The following is a 17827-nucleotide window of genomic DNA, read 5'->3' as shown; positions in this document are numbered from 1 at the left end:
ATAAAAATTAATGAATTTAGTTTTAGAATTTAAAATAATAAATTAATAACACAATTAAAATCCAAAAGTTAGAACTCAAGTTGTCGTAAATATTAAAGTAAAAATAAAAATTTAGGATCAAAGCTAAGACAAATAATACATATGAGAAACTTGTATGACTTCTTCCATCTGTATTGTGCGTTTTAGAACAACTTCCTAATTACATTTCAAAATGGCAATGAGTAGGCATGAGTCAGTACAACTTTAAACAACCTCAAATAGTTTTATGTATTACGAAATCTACACGAGTGAGGAAAATTGCACTAGTTTAAAAAAGTAGACCAAAATGCATAATATGAGGATGAACTTGCTTGGAAGTTTTCTCATCTGCATGTTTTCATGTCTTCTCTCATTGAAGTAGTTAAAATTTTTCTATCCTTATCCCGTATGGCACCGACAATCTAGAGATTCTGTCTATCATCCACAAGGTTGTTGGCATTTCGTGAAGACAAGTCTTGGGTTTTCACTATCCCAGAAATACATCTTAAATCCTCCTGACGACAAAGGTGATAAATTTTGACAAGTCCAGGTAACAGTTATAAAATTATAATATAAGGAAAATGAATATTTCAACATTAAAATCATACTACATATATATATTAAAAATAAATATCATCAAAACCGAGCTACTATGCTCAGTGTACCTGACTGTGCAATCCACTATCATTGACATTTATCAACTACAGAACACGAGCTGAGAGTTCTGCATCAATTACTTCTTGTGACTCCATGCTGCATGGAAGAGATGTAAAAAATATATTGATGACTGTAAAAAGAATGCAAGTCGAGTAAAACCAAAGAAGTTTCAAACAACTAAAAGTACCCTCGCCAAAGTTTGAACCCTATGCCTAATTTCATATTTAACAATCAAGAAACAAAAACCCAATATATATAATAATACACACATACACACAACATATAAATTGCACTAACAATGTTCCAGGGGTAAGTTTAGTTATATGGAATTTATCAGTAACCATTAGGAAAGAAGATACTGTAAATGATGTATCTTAACCAATGTAACAACTGTAACTACCTGAAATAGCTTTGAATCAGAAGCTAGGCTATTCAATAAGCCACTGACAAACGCATCACCAGCACCTGTCGTGTCTACAGGTTTATCTTTAATGCCAGGAACCCTGCCCTTAAATGCCTGCAGAGGACATATAGGTTGATATCACTTATTTAATCAGTGCATCATTAGAACTCGGATAATCTTTAGTTGAGGGCATTGGCTCCATAGAGGATTTTATAGGTCCACAAAAAGTCCACTTGGATTGTGAGAATTATTAGTGAAATTCATAACATCCAATCTTTTTTCAAAGAAAAGCAAAGAAGAGATAATCATACCTTGGTGTAATATCTACAACCCTCTGATCCCTCGGTTACAACCAAAAGCTTAAGATTAGGATGAAAAAGCTTCTTCATCACCACGTTATCATCATAAGGGTCATCACCTCCGGTTAAGAATGTAATCCTCGCTTACCTGCATTTTCTTAGGTTAGCAGCAAATGAATGCAGTAGCACGACATTTCATAAATGAGTCTCATGATAAAAAGAAACCATACCTTAATAATGTCCGATTGATCCCATATACTCATTATGCCTTTTCGAGCAGCCTCTGGCGATGGCCATAGTGGCAATCTTAAATTTGGATCATAAGTGAGCATGCTTCCAGACTTCTTGGCAATGTTCATTGCTGCCAAGTGAACTGACTTGCATGGTTCCTCGATCAAACTAATCGAACCATAGTGAAAGATGTTTGCCTACACAGTCAATATTGTTTGGAGGTTAGAAATTTCCAAATCCTACTAAAACCAATTCCTTTCACATCGACTATTTGAAACAAAAAAGAATAAGCCAGAAAGAAAACCTGCTTAATGAGGTTTGTATTGAGTTCCGACTCATGAAGACGCATATCAGCACTTGGATGATGGAAAAACATGAACTCACGTTCACCATCAGCTTTGAGAGTAACAAAAGCAAGCACAGTTCTTGCAGTTCGATCAAATCGCATGCCAGAGTTGTCAACATTGTTTTGTTTTAAAATGTCAGCGAACATGTAGCCAAATTCATCATCACCTACCTGATATGGAATTGAAATAGTATTTGGAACTTGAAGTATGTCAAAAGTAAAAAAGCAAATTTGCAACAAGAAGAAAGAATGATTAGAGCTACACAATGATCAGAATATCATTTGTGAGAATGTATCCTTTAGCCAAAGTTCTTAAATGAAGTTTATTTCATAGAATTATTGCAGTGATGTTTGAATTTACCTTTCCTACGAAAGCGGATGATCCTCCTAATCGTTATACCCCAACAGCCACATTTGCAGGAGCACCACCAGGAGCCTTCTTGAAAGCAGGTGCTTCAGCCAGGGAAACCCCTCCAACCGTCAGTACAAAGTCAATCAACAATTCACCGAAGCAAACAACTAGAGGTTTATTCTTTGCAACGTTACCGTTTGTAATAGCAGTTCGATCTTCAGCTCCACCAACAATATGTAGTTTCTCAATACCAATGATATTTCCTGACATTGTTTAAACCAAAAATAAATTAAAAAACTTAAAAAGAGTAACTCTCTCTAACAACTCCTAGGCCTAGGCCTGGGCCAATTTGTTCACCTTGAAAGTGTTGGAACAATGGCAGCAGCAAAAAGAAAAAGAACAAGACAGAGAACAAAGGAGGAAGAAACAAAAACAATTTACTTGCTGGAGAAAGTTCGATGTATGTTGTCCAATGCTGGGTTGGGCAAGCAATTTTGGGCTGAGGCTGTGACATACGCTGGCCATCTTGTTAATCGTTTGCCATCATCTGCATTAGAAAGAAAAACTCCTATGGAGGTATGGTCTGGAAAACCGGCTACAGATTATGATTCCTTACATGTGTTTGGATCCACTGCATATTACCATGTGAAGGAGTCAAAGTTAGATCCGAGGGCAAAGAAAGCTCTCTTTATGGGAATCACTTCTGGAGTGAAGGGATTTCGTCTTTGGTGCTTAAGCACAAAGAAAATGATCTGTAGCAGAGATGTTACCTTTGATGAATCTGCCACATTGAAAAAGGTAGCAGATAAAGATATTCAGATGAGCAATACTCCACAGCAGGTGGAGTGTACTCCAAAACAGAAAGAACTAAATTACACAATCCATTTTGAGTAACAAATTCAATCAATGATTTCTCTAAACAGCTAATTAAAAACATGCCACTGGGATTAACAAGGAAAAACAAAATCAATTTCCCACTTCATCTTTATTGAAAAAGAAATATCTTTTAGTGTAAGATCTTGCGGTACACAGTATACCATACAAAGCATGTGATTTGGCCAACATGTAAACAACAAGAAACGAAAAATTTGGGCAATTTTGATTGAAATCACAAACTTTAGACAGTAATCAAAATACCATGATCAAATATATCTTTATAATTGAAAGAAACCTAACCTCAAAAGCAAGAATTTTTAATATTACTCGTTAAAGATTTGTTGTACCAAATACAAAAAAAGAAGAAGTACTTGATAACAAAGAAAGCACAAAGTTTGGGAGATGAAAGAAAAAAGAAGTATGATTTCAAAAATTGTCAACAGCAACAAAACAAACAATCACAGGTGAAGGGATTCACACAAATAATCTTGGGTGCATAAAACCAACTTAAAACCCAGAGTAAGAAAATGGCAGAGCATTGAAAGAAGAACATATTGAATCAAGAAAAAGAGAGGAACCTGTAGTTAATTTCCCAGCCATATTGGGAACTTATTGAAGATTGAAGAAAGCAATGGAATGGCCAAAATCCCCAAGTTTTCAGCAGATTAAAAGGGAAAAAAAATTAAGTACAAAATTTGGGGTATTTAGGGCGCGCGATGGAGATGAGGAGAAGAGGGAGTAACGAGCGGGTAACCAAAAATTTGGATTTTGAATATCTTTTTGCTTGCGGCGTTCTTTATAAAAACGCCTCAAAAAATCATTTTATTTTTGTATAAAACGACACCGTTTTACTATTTTAAAAATCTTATATTTTTTTTGCTAAAAATTATTTTAAAGTAAAATTATTTTTTGTGGCATTTTTTATAAAAACGCTGCTATTGCTTACCTTTTGCGGCATTTTTCATAAAAATGCCGCAAAAAATTATTTTATTTTAAATTTGTTAATATTTATTAGTTAAGTGATTTTATAAAACATTTATTATTATTTTTTATAAATTGAATTTTTTATTAGTTTTATATGGAGAAATTTTTTATATGGATAAGCTCGTATAACAAAGTGGGCCCAAAATTTTTATATGGATATGCCCATATAACAAAGTCGGCCCAAAATCGTAGAACTTACGGTGTAATGAATGCAGTACCCTATATATACACTTTTGAAATTTAAAAGGAAATCTCTATATTTTAATTTTGAGATATTAAATTTTTTATTTTTTTAATTTAAACATCTAATTTTACTGTTAAAATTATCAATGTAGCAATTAGAAAATGATAAAATAATTTTGTAGTCTGTAATGTTTGTAATTTTTATTAATTTTTTATTTTTTTTTATAAATTGATTTTTTTGCGGCGTTTTTATAAATTGATTTTTTTAAAGAAAAATTATTTTACTATCAAATAATCTCTCACATATCAAATTTCTATTAAAGATTGAGACGTTAATTATGATTTTATATTGTTCATTTCCGATCTAATCTCCATTTTATTAGAGATATTTCTTGCTAACTAAAATATAATTATTTTACTAGATGTTCGATGTGGAATGATTTTAGTTATTGTATTTTATTTTTATTTGTTATAATTTGGTCCTATATATCTAAAATAGATAGTTACCTATCCGTATCAATTTGTTACATTTTTTTATTTATTAATTTTTTTAAATCTAATATTTAAATATATCAAATGGTTTAAATTAAATACTTTTTAGTCATAAACACCGCTAATGTTACATTTTCCGGCGTTTACAAAAGAAACGCCACTAATAAATTAAATTATTGTAATGAAACGACACCGTTTTGAAAAATTCTAAATCATATTAGCAGCGTTTTGGCTATAAACGCCGCCAAAGCTTGCATATTTTACAATTTTTTATATTCAATTATTGTATATTGCATATCAATTTTAAACTAATAATCTTTACAATTTATTATTTCTCTTTTACAATTATATAAGAACTTGTTTAATATATAAATTAAAAAATACTAATTAATCTAAACCTTAAACCCTAACTCGACCTCGAATCTCTAAACCTTAAATCACTAACTCTTAACCCCAAACTCCAAACCCCAAACCACTAACCTCTAAACCTTATTTAATATAGAAATTAAAAAACACTAATTAATCTAAATCATAAAGCCTAACCCAACCCCAAATCCCTAACCCCTAACCCCTAAACATTATTTAATATATAAATTAAAACACACTAATTAATCTAAACCCTAAACCCTAACCTAACACTAAATATATAAACCCTAAATCCCTAACTCTTACTCTAACCCTTAACCCCTAACCCCTAACCCATAAACCTTAAATCACAACCCTTAAAACAGAATCCCTAATCCATAACCCCTAATTCCATAATTTATAACCCTTAAAATTGTAACTCTTAAACCAGCCCTAAATCCTAAATTAACTATATATACCCTAAACCATATATGTTAAACCCTAAACTATAATGATAATTAAATTAAATATTTTAAAATTAATACTATCGTATCTTTTACAATTATATTTGAAATTATTTAATATATAAATTAAAAATCAATCAATCATGTACACAAAAAATTTTAAAATTATTTTAAATAATAGTATTTTAATTTCTTCATTTTTAACAAATATTTTTCTATGTTTTTTTATTTCAAATTATTTTTACGTGTCATTATTTCAAATTTATCCATTTTTAACAAATATTCAATTAAAAATAAATTAAATGGTAAATAGCAGATAAAATGTTTTTGCGGCGCTTTTTCAAAAGCCACTAAAGATCTGAGCATTAGCGGCGCTTTTTTTAAAAACGCCGCTAAAGATCTGTAAGGTACAAAACAATGTCGTTGGGCTTAGACTTTTTGCGGCGTTTTTCCAAAAAAACCGCTAATGCTAATTTTTAGCGGCGCTTTCCTAGAAACGCCGCTAATGCTCGATCTTTAGCGGCGTTTTACGTAAAGCGCCGCTAATGCTCGATTTTTAGTGGCGTTTTTTGTCCAAACGCCGCTAAAAACCTGTTTTGGTGTAGTGATGTTTATTTGGTTAACATATTTGGTGTACATGCTTAGGGTTTGGTCAAATTGAGGTTGGATTATGCCACGTTAAACTTATAAGTTATGCATTGAGATGGTAAGTGCCTAAATGGAAATATGCTTATGATCATGACAGGGGTGGTAAGGTTTAAATTATGTAATCTCTAGTGAAATGGTTTATCACGTGGTTAGTTCCAAAAAGAATTATGTTTAAATGTATTAGCTTGCGACTATGGTTGAACAATATGTTTATGTCTTGTGTGATATGCATAGGAAACGGGTGTGGAAAGATAATGAAATAGTAAGTTCATATTTGAAGTGAAAAATGACGAAAAAGGGGATGATGAATTGATGTTGTTATTTAAGCTAAAGTGATATTTTCATTGCAAAATTGAAAATTTCATAAATGTGTTAATGAATAGTATAATCGATAAACATTGAGTTAAATGGTAAATACGTATTAGTATTGAACTTACTAATATTGAATTGTACATGAATTAAATGGAAATTGCTAGTGATAGGATTTGAGTTGTAAGCATGAGAAATTGTGAATTGAATTGCATGAGTATGTATCGGGTCTCATAGCCCTATTTATTATGAATATAATATTTTGAGGATGTATTGTGAAGAATTATAAAATCATGTTAATAATTTGAAAGTTTTAATTTAGATGAAATTTTATAACTCGGTTCAATACGTTTACAAGTGTATGTGTTCTGGTAATGCCTCGTACCCTATTTCGGTGTTGAATACGGGTAAGGGTGTTACATTTACAACCTGCCCAAATGCCTCTAGAGAATCCAATAGCCTTCGCCCTGTGTGAAAACTAAAAACCCAAACTAGATAATTTTATCTACTTTGAAACCACTTACCCGCATCTCCAGCAAACTAACAATATTGGGTTTATGCTCTCTATTGTATTCATAGAATATGCGAAGAGATTTTGAATTAGCACATCCCTGACAATTCCAAGAAAAAGACTATCAAATCCATAAAAAACATAGATGAGAAAAGAAACCAACTTACGTTTTAGAGCCCCGAAGCTTTAGTTTCTACATTCTTTTTGAAACATCTGATCCTTTACTATTTTCTATGTCAAGGTGAGTATTAATTAACTCAACCAAGGAACTTATAAAATCAGGCAACGGAACATGAACAGTACCAACCAATTTAAAACTATCCCTACAATTTCGAATAGTCCGATTGAGTTTTCTACCACTTCGACTTGTACCGCCTTTATCACTTGAACCTCGCACAACCATTTTTTCATTTCCTTTCAATTTTGCAACAACATCCCCGAAAATCATCTTATCCCTCGCATCGTCCTTTAATTCCAAATTATCCAATCCCTTCAACACTGAGAATCTCGATCCTAAGGTTTTCATTTCTGAAGCCCCCTCCCTTTGATTTCCCAGGTCCCTCTGTCCCATCAAGATTTTCGCTCCACCACCATCCATGGTCTGAATGTTGATCCCTCACCACCAATTTTTGATTCATTTAACTCCGAGTTTCCACTGATTTTTCTTGTCTCATTTCCCTTATTAGCCGCCAGCGAAGGACACATCTCCTTCAGGTGACCATATTTTCCTCAGGAAAAACATATGGTTGGTAAAGCCTCGTATTCCACCCATAGTAGCTCTTCATTCACTAGTACTTGGGAAACCAAATGTTCGTCAAGGTCTACGAAGATGACCATTCTAGCAAAACGACCATGGTTTTGATGTCTGTGTTGAAGTCAAGCTTGACCACTTTCCCCACAAAACCTCTAACTGCTTCTAAAATTCTCCTTTTATACATAAAACCTAGGAGGCCCGGTAGTTTGATCCACGCCAAAACCATACCCGTATAGGGTTTCTTAAGGTTAAAATATTTTGTCCATGGCTGAACAGTGAGGTATTAACCATATATGATCCATAGCCCTTGTGAAAGAGTTGTGTTATAATCCTTGAAACACTAAAGTTTAGCCAGGAAGTAGTCGTTCTCAATATCCATTAGATGAAACGATTTTGATGGGTGCTATAAGCTCCTGATCCGATTATACAAGGTGACGTATCTAATATTATGACCCAACAGTCTCAATACCACCATTGTTTCCATATCCTTGAACAAGATTTGTTGTATTTAATTCAAAAACTCTATAGCCGAAGTACCATTGACCATAGTCTTTTTAACATCACCTTCCAGGAATTCAAAATCTTCAGTCCAATCAACTTCAGTAGATCGAGACCCTTCCGCCTGATCGGAAACCCTTTTCCCCAACAACATCTGTTTCCAAGAAACCTTTGGTTGTGAGTCCAAATCCACGACCATCTCAACATCCACATCACCATCACCCTCTTTAAATCTGACTTTTTTTGTTTCTCGATCATCGGCCGACTGGGATTTAGAGAACCAGACATTTTCTAGAAAAGTATCCATAGAGTAGAAAATGTTGATCTGGTCCAAAAAGTGATTTAACTTTAAGTAAAATATTTATACTTTAATAATTTACTATAGGATATAAGGTTTTAAGATGTAATATTAAAGATATTAAAATTTTATAAAAACTAGTATTTTAAGATTGAATGACGAGAGTCTAAGAATTTAGGATTTAAGATTTTATAACTTTTTTATTAAATTAATTTTTAAAATTATAATAATGTATACAAATTATTAAACTATAACTAAAAATAATTTTTCATTAAATTATAACTAAATATATATATAATAGATCCTAATATTAAATATTAAAAAAACTTGTTTAAATTAAATTTAAGTAAATTGTATCATCATATAAGAATATAAGTTAGAATTTTAGAAATAATTTTGTTGAAAGATTCAACTTGAAATTCAAATATGAATAGTGAAATCGGTTGAATTTAAAAAAAATCTCCTTAATCCAAATGGAATTTTTCCATTTTCTTATAAAAATAACCTAAAAAATAATTAATTACTTAAATGATTTATTTTTTTGATAAAATGTGAAAATTAATTACTTAAATGATCTACAGTAAAAGTTGGTGGAGCTAAAGTGGTTGGCGCCACCAACATGCCACGCCAGTAATTTGCATTAAAAAATTAATTTTTTGGTAGGGCCATGTCGAATGGCGCCACTTGTATCAATACTAGAGAAATATTGTGATTTTGAAAGTATTTGGGGGTTTAAACAATTTTACCTTTTTTTGGTAGACCCAAATAAATTGGCGCCACCAAATTCCAAAACGGTAACCTGTCTACCTATTTGCCTATTGAAATAGGTAAATTTTTTATTTTATTTCATTTACATTACTTTTTCTAATTCTTTTTTTCCCCTTTTTTTTGTTTTTTTAAAGTTTTTATTTATTTACTTTTTAAGTTTTTTTATTTGTCCTTTATTTATTTTTTATTTGTTTATTATTGGTTTTATAAAATTTGAAAGATATATTTAAATGTTTTATAATATTATTTTTAAAATTTTAAATATATATTTTTAAAATTATTTTTTTAAAATTTAAATATTATTTTTAAAATTTAAATATATATTTTTTAATATTATAAAATATTTAAAATATATTATTTTTAAAGATATGACCTTTCAAATATATTATTTGTTTTATAATATTTTAAATGTATATTTTAAATATTTTTAATTTCAAATATAATTTTTTTAAATTATTAATTATTAAAATTATTTTTAAAGATATTCAAACATTTTTAAATTATATTTAAAATTTAAAAAATTAATATTTTATTTGGTAGAGCCATTTAGAATGGATCCACCACTTTATTACAAGTGTAATTTTTTATTTAATATAAAATTTTAAAATTTAAAATTTAAAATTTTATTTTGGTGGAGTCATTCCTTATGGCTCCACCTCTTGGTTCTCTAGCATATATAGAATGGTGGAATTGTTGTGTTTAGTAGGAGAGTTCAAAAATTCTGTTGAAGATGAATAATGAGGTGTTTTTGGTGTACGTTCTTTTTTATGGTGAAATTGTAGAATGTGATGTTGGTTGTGTATTTCAAGATCGGCAAAGAGTAGGGTTGCGATTCAAAAAAATGTGAAGCTAGTAGAAATGAAAAAGAAGATCAGTGCGAAAATAGCTATCCATTATGGAAGGGCGATGTGCAAATTATTTTACAAGTTTCCAAACTCTACAGATCCGTTCAAATTTTGTGAGATGCAACTATTAGATGATGATGGCTTAGGCACTATGATGGAAATATGGTGGTCAACTGGGTGTGAGAACCCCCAACCAGTTGAGTTATTTGTTGAGTTAGCAGACTTAGAGCCTGTTGAGAAAGTTAGTCGAATAAGTGAACATCGCGAATTTGACTTTGATCTTAATGTCGTATGGACAGACCAGTTAGAATGCGGAGGGACATCGTAGATACCCGAAAATCCAGATTATGGTGGGAGTTTGTATAAAAACCCTACCCTCGATCCCTGTCTATAAATACATTCGAAGGTGATAATAAGCATAAAGGCAGATGTCGGAGAAATGACCAATAATGGTGAAGATACTAATCAGGACGTTGAAGATTTTAGTGACCCCAATGTTGATGAGGTTTCGGACGATATCGATGATGAATGCCTGAAGGAGGTTGAAGATGTTCACAGCCCTTCATTCAGTAACCCGAGTCGTGGCATTGTTTTATGAAATGAACTTAAGATATGACTTTGCCTTCCTGCATCAAAACACATCCCAGTCCATTCAACGATGCATCATTATAAATTACAAATTCATTTCCCGACTCTAGCTGAACTAATATTGGAGCTTCGATCAACAAAGATTTCAATTGATCAAAACTTTTCTGACACTTTTCTGACCACTCAAACTTAACATCTTTCGAAAGAATCTCATCATCGGGGTTGCAATCATAGAGAAACCTTTTACGAACCGTTTGTAATATCCAGCGAGTCCTAGAAAACTTCGGACTTCAGAAACATTTCTCGGAGGCTTCCAATCTAGAATTGCAAAAATTTTGCTTGGATCAACTCTAATACCCGATGCTAATACAACATGTCCTAGAAAACTGACTTCTCATAACCAGAATTCACATTTACTGAACTTCGCATATAACTGCTTATCACGCGAAGTCTGTAGTACTAATCTTAGATGTTCGATATGCTCAAATTCATCACGGGAAGAAATCAGGATATCATCTATGAACACAACCACAAATCGATCCAAATATGGTCTCAAGATCCGATTCATGAGATCCATAAAAGCAGCAGGTGCATTAGTAAGTCCGAAAGGCATAACCAGAAACTTATAATGTTTGTACCTCATTCGAAAAGCAGTTTTCGGCACATCAGATTCTTTAACTCGCAGCTGATAGCAACCCGGTCTCAAATCTATCTTTGAAAACACAGTAGCACCTTTCAACTAATCAAACAAATCGTCAATTCTAGGTAGAGGATATTTGTTCTTTATAGTCACTTTGTTCAACTGACGGTAATCAATGCACATTCTCATCGTGCCATCTTTCTTTCTCACAAACAGAACCAGAGCACCCCAATGTGAGAAACTAGGTCTAGCGAACCCTCTATCTGTCAATTCTTGCAACTGAGACTTTAATTCTTTCAATTCGATCGGAGCCATTCTATACGATGCTATCGAAATCGGAGTCATCCCAGGCACTAATTCAATACCAAACTCAACCTCTCAAATCGGCGACGAACCTGGTAACTCTTCAGGAAACACATCAGGAAACTCACATAAGAAAAATAGGCTTCACATCCCTTTTTTCACATAATTCATAGCTTTCATCGATGATATCACAACTGGCAGCCCATTTAAATCACTAGACTCAATTCAAATTATCTAGTCATTCTTGCATCTCAAATCAATAATTTTCCATTTGCAATTCACAATAACATCGTGCAAAGTTAACCAATCCATACCCAGAATTATATCAAACTCATCAAATGGTAATAGCATCAGATTAGTCAGAAAAAAAATATCTCGAATCATCAACGGATAATTCTTGCATACTTTATCAACCAAGAGACACCGGCCTAAGGGGTTCAATACTCTAATCACAAACTCAGTAGACTCTACAGGCAAAGTCTTACTGGATACTAAAGTCTCACATACATAAGAATAAGTCAATCTAGGATCAATAAATGCAACAACATTAATATCATAGAGAGTGAAAGTACCGATAATAACATCTGGAGACGAAGCTTCTTCACGAGCTCGGATGGCGTAGGCTCTAGCAGGTGCTCTAGCCTCAAATCGAACAGTTGTATGTTTTGTTGCTCTTTAACTTCCACTCACATTTCCCGTATTTTTAGGAGGCTTGCCTCTAGCTGAGGTGTTACTCGGTCTTAAATTCTGTGTAATCTCTTGTTCAGCAAACTCGAGACAGTCTCGGATAAAGTGATCTAAAGATCCACATCTAAAACAAGCTCGATCATTCAGTCTACAACTGCCCAGATGTCGTTTACCATAATGCCTGCACCCAGTTCTATCAGATCGGACATTTCCAACACTAGCAACAGAAGTAGCTAGAGCTTTGAAGCTCAAATGCGATCTAGCTTGATCTCTGTTCGAATGTCCCACATTAGCCTTTGAACGGCTATAATACTCTCGAAATTTCTTTGGTGCAGACTAAAATGATTTACTCAAATATCTCTTTCTCACATCTCTAGCTTCAGAATCAACTTTTATTTTCCCTCTACCGAGTTCCTCGACTTTGCATGCTCGATCAACAAGTACAACAAACTCTTTTATCTCCAGAATACCGACTAACAGACGAATATCTTCATTTAGACCATCTTCGAATCTTTTACACATTATTTCTTCGGTGGATACACATACTCGTGCATATCGGCTCAGTCAAGCAAATTCTTGCCCGTATTTTGTTATGGACATATGACCTTGTTTAAGCTCAAGAAACTCTTTTTGCTTTTGATCAATAAATCTCTGACTAATGTATTTTTTCTGGAATTCAGATTGAAAGAAATCCCAGGTAATTCGTTCTTTCGAAAGAACAGAAGTCAGAGTTTTCCACCATTGATAAGTTGCATCTCTCAAAAAAGAAACAACACATTTAACACATTCGTCGAGAGTACAAGACATTTCATCGAACACTCGGATGGTATTCTCGAGCCAAAACTCGGCTCTCTCAGCATCATCATTAGTGGCCCTGAGCTCTTCGGCCCCATATTTTCAAATTTTATCGATCGGAGGCTTATTCATCAAAATCGAATTCATAACAGGAGGTACAACAGAAGTCTGAGGGGGATTAGGCGGGGGCAGAGGTTGTTGAGCAGCCGGATTCATTCGTACGAATTCCGTGAACCACTCGTTCATCATTTGGAAGAAGGCTTGTTTAGCCTCTCCCTCATGGCTACTCGAAATAGGTCTAGAATCAAATTACACTGCCCCTTGAGTGGGAGCGGATGCATTACTTTCCACGTCATCTACTACGGCTCGATCGGGATCTATTTACTATACGAAAACACATTTTCAAATGTTAAGAATCATCACACTATCGCAGTATAAGAATATGACATGTATAACTAGACTCACACGCGCTACGTTAGTCCTAGAATCGACAAACCGTAGCTCTGATACCAATCAAATGTAACACCCCTAACCTGTGTCCGTCGTCGAACTAGTGTTACGAGGCATTACCGTACAAGACACAGTTCAGTACGGTCATTTATCACCTTTCATGCATCAAAGGATAACGATTCATTTATAACATTATCAAACTCGAATATCCACAATTCACTTATACTAATTTCGATTACATGAATCATAAAGTCAATCCAAATCAGTTGTACTTTACTAATCATGAATCGCAAATAGGCATACTTCAAAATTCAACCAATTCAATTCGGTTACCAATTCTAAATTTTGAATCAAGGTAACATACATCAAAACTCAATTGAACATGTTTCATAATTATCAAATTCGAACTAAAATTGTATACATCAAAAGCCATGTTCACATACTTAATAATTAAATTATATTCAAGCATATATCCTTACTTTTCATATATAGAAAATATATCAGAACATAATTTCATTAGCTAAATATCAAACGTTTCATTTCATTACTTCTGTATATGCACATAATGAAACCAATCGAACCGATATATACAAATAGTGTCCATTCACATATACTACATTAGCAACTTTACAATATAACTGAACATACTTTTGGTGTCATTATAATATACGCATTTTACCCTAAATACAAAAACCATTTCTATGTATATTTACCGAATCAATATTAACCTAATTCATTAAATATTTCATAAGCATACCAATTTCACATGTTATACATACTAATCTATATTTAAACTTCCACACGACATAATAGGTATGCGCATATAATACACATAAACAAGCATCTCCATTTAACATATTCAATTATGATTATTACCAATTTTAAACACTAGTGCCGAAACGATTCATACTAAAGTACCTATCTGTCATATACCAAATTATTTAACCTCATATATGGCACATTTTGAAACTCAAATATTAAACCTAACATTTTGATCTTTCATTACTTAATCTCAAACAAAGCATATCAACCAAAATAATCATATAGCATATTCAATATTTACTTCCACCAACCGTACCTAACTAGGCAACCATTCAAGCATAATATATGTACATAGTTTGCCATTATAACCGAATCAAAACAAACAATACACAATCGAATATTTAATCATCATTTTACCTCATTACTAAGCCGAATTATAAAACCATCCACAAAGACATAACACACCACGTATCAAGCTTACCAAAGATGAGCTAATCATAAGATTTTCATAACATTACTCAATCAAGACATGTAACCAAAACACTATACTTACAAGCCATTAAACATACTAACCAAAATGAGTTTATACCATGACCGAATATACACAACACTAGCATCATGATCAAGCCATTTTCGCATGGCTATATGTATATACAATTATCAAAACCAAACATAATAAAACTAGTCTATACATGCCATATGTTCAAAGTTCTAAGCTTGCAAAATACCGAGATTGAGATCGATAGTGTGACAAACTTCCTTGACGATCCTCGAGCTCGTAATTAGCTTCCAAAGTCTAATAAACAATGAATGAACAAACATACAGTAAGCTTAAATAGCTTAGTAAGTTGTAAGCAAATTGTTTTCAAAATACACATACAAATTATACAAGTAGGCTGAATTTTACAAATCTCGTACACATACATATATATATTCATATATAAGTAATTCATTCATCTTTTCATGCTATACATAATACTTACATTTATTTTCAACTTTGTATAATTCAAACATACCTGAAATTGTTCAATTCAAACACACATTCGGTTTTTTCCATATAATTTCTCGATATACCATTCAAATTCAAAGAAAAGATGCTCAGATTGCTCAAAAGCTCGTACAACGCCAACGTCCCAGACATGGTCTTACATGTAATCAAATAACGATGCCACTGTCCTAAACAGAGTCTTACATGTAATCATATACGACGCCAATGTCCCAGACATGGTCTTACACGTAAATCTCAAATCGCTGCCAACGTCCCAAACGTAGTCTTACATGATATCACATTTCAGCATTGCTGTGATTCGTATAGTTATCGGATGTCGTAAATTAATCAAATTAGTTTTCCTATGTTAAATACAATTCGGCATTATAGTATTCATACATACATTTCGATTCAACAATGTATAAATTAAGTACATAAAATTTAACATCAATTATTCACTTACGAACTTACCTCGGACAAAGACGAACAAAACGGGACGACCACTATACCACTTTTAATTTCCACCGTTCCAAATCTGATTTCTTCTTTTCTTGATCAAATTCAATATAAATTTGACTTATTTAATCATATATTCGTTCAAATTTATTCAAAAACACATAAATGGGTAATTTGTATTTTAGCCCCTAACATTTCACATTTTCTCAATTTAGTCCCTATTTCAATACAACTCAAAATATTCAAAATTTCAATACACCCTAGTTAGGACGAATCTACCTTAGGTCTCTAGCAATAAAATTTTATCATTTATTTCACATTTTGACCCATCAATTTACAAAATTCATAATTTAATCCTTAATACACATTTTTACTAAAAACCACTTAATTAAACATAATAATCTATCAACCAAGATTTATTTTTCATCATCAAACAACAAATTTATCACATTATCAACCATGGAAATTCTCAAATTCATAATCAACTCCAACAATTAATACATGGGCTAGGCAATATACTAAGCAACGGTCACAAAAACATAAAAATTATCAAAAGCCAAGCAAAACACATACCAAATTTTAGCTTCCAAAGTGTCGAATACTTAAAACACAAAAATGTCTTCTTTGTTCTTCAAGTTTCGGCAAAAACAAAGCCAAATGCATGGAATTTTGTGTTTTATTTTATTTAATATCATGTTATTTACTTTTTACCATTTTAACCTTAATAAAAGCTTAATATAAATTACTTAATTCATGGACATAAATGTCCACTAAACTTATAATGGTATGTTAACCTTTTAAGGACTTCCCATAAATCAAATCATAACAAATTAGCATATTAACAATGAGAATGCCACTTTTACTTTTTATGCGATTTAGCCCTTTTCACAAATTAAGCACACAAACGGATAAATTAATTTACGAAAATTTTACACATGTCAATTCACATACTATAAGCACAAAAAATAATATTAAAATATTTTTTGACTCGAATTCGTGGTCCCGAAACCACTGTTCGACTAGGGTCTAAATCGGGTTGTTACAAAGTTGACGGTAAAGAATAAGTACCCACTTTTGAGGATCGATGATTTGTTTGATCAGTTTCGTGGGGCTTCAGTATTTTCGAAGATAGATCTCCGCTCTAGGTATCATCAGCTTAGAGTTAAGGAAGCTGATATCTTTAAGACGATTTTTAGGACTCGGTATGGGCACTACGAGTTCCTAGTAATGCCCTTTAGTTTGATGAATGCTCCGACGACATTCATGGATCTGATGAATCGGGTTTTTCAGCCGTATCTAAATTAGTTCGTCGTAGCCTTTATCGACGATATTCTGGTGTACTCTAAGACCGATAATTAGCATAATGAGCATCTAAGACCAAAACAAAAATTTACCTATAATTGAGTAACTAATATTGTGGTTTACTCTAAATTCTTTAACTAAACAAATTATCTCAACCAACTCAATTAAAAAATTACTAAAAAGTCTTTTTTTTTACAAAGTAAATGATATTATTATTAGGGTATTATTATCTTTTATTTTTTTATATAAATTAATAAAAGTCCACATATGATTAGACTAATGACTGGTCACATCATTAATGTCATTGACACGATGTGATTAGTTATAATATATATATTTAATTTTTTAATATAAATTTTTACTTTTTTAATATATATATATTTACAAAAGTCTTAATCTTTTTAACTAATGAATCATATTTTTTATTTTTTTTCCAATCAATTTAATTTTCACTTTTTTAAATAAAATATTATTTTTTAAAATTTTAAATAGAATTTTAAAAAAAGTTTAAATACCTTTAAAAATAATTTTAAAAATCATAATTTTAAAAATTATATTTAAAATTAAATAAATAT

The 17827-nt window shown here is 32.0% G+C and overlaps 1 pseudogene; it reads right to left on the bottom strand.

Annotated features, from left to right (window-relative positions):
• Positions 1-779: 779 nt before the first annotated feature.
• LOC121213555 (probable fructokinase-7) lies at positions 780-7716 on the bottom strand (annotated as a pseudogene).
• Between the last annotated feature and the right edge of the window lie 10111 nt (positions 7717-17827).

Source organism: Gossypium hirsutum, chromosome D01 (assembly GCF_007990345.1).
Source record: "Gossypium hirsutum isolate 1008001.06 chromosome D01, Gossypium_hirsutum_v2.1, whole genome shotgun sequence".
NCBI lineage: Eukaryota > Viridiplantae > Streptophyta > Magnoliopsida > Malvales > Malvaceae > Gossypium > Gossypium hirsutum.
The sequence above is the reverse complement of the archived record's forward strand: the minus strand, read 5'-3'. Positions and strand labels throughout refer to the sequence as shown.